Source organism: Artemia sp. Qi Xiang Cuo, chromosome 21 (genome assembly GCF_049724085.1).
Source record: "Artemia sp. Qi Xiang Cuo chromosome 21, ASM4972408v1, whole genome shotgun sequence".
In the NCBI taxonomy this organism is placed as follows: Eukaryota; Metazoa; Arthropoda; class Branchiopoda; order Anostraca; family Artemiidae; genus Artemia; species Artemia sp. Qi Xiang Cuo.
Genome location: NC_142814.1, coordinates 678,083 through 678,933, shown reverse-complemented (window position 1 = coordinate 678,933; position 851 = coordinate 678,083).

Below are 851 nucleotides of genomic sequence, written 5' to 3'. Positions count from 1 at the left end.
AGGTGATAAAAAGCATTTATAAAAGCCCCAGAAGCGTTTACAAGTGGTATAAAGCATCAGTAAGAGTTTTATAGGTGATACAAAGCATTTATAAAAGTACCAAAAGCGTGTACAAGTGATATAAAGCATCAATAAGAGTTTTATAAGTGATACAAAGCATTTATAAAAGCACCAAAAGTGTTTAAAAGTGGTATAAAGCATCAGTAAGGGTTTTATAAGTGATATAAAGCATTTGTAAAACCCCAAAAGCGTTTACAAGTGGTATAAATCATCAGTAAGAGTCTTATAGGTGATAAAAAGCATTTATAAAAGCACCAAAAGCGTGTACAAGTGGTATAAAGCATAAGTAAGAGTTTTAAAGGTGATAAAAAGCATTTATAAAAGCCCCGAAAGCGTATACAAGTGGTATAAAACATCAGTAAGAGTTGTATTGGTGATAAAAAGCATTTATAAAAGCTCCAAAAGCGGTTACAAGTGGTATAAAGCATCAGTAAGAGTTTTATAGGTGATAAAAAGCATTTATAAAAGCACCAAAAGCGTGTACAAGTAATATAAAGCATTAGTAAGAGTTTTATAAGTGATACAAAGCATCTTTAAAAGCACCAAAATTATTTACAAGTGGTATAAAGCATCAGTAAGAGTTTTATAGGTGATAAAAAGCATTTATAAAACCCCCAAAAGCGTGTACAAGTGGTATAAAGCATTATTAAGAGTTTTATAAGTGATACAAAGCATTTATAAAAGCCCCAAAAGCATATACAAGTGGTATAAAGCATCAGTAAGAGTTTTATAGGTGATAAAAAGCATTTATAAAAGCCCTAAAAGCGTGTACAAGTGGTATAAAGCACCAG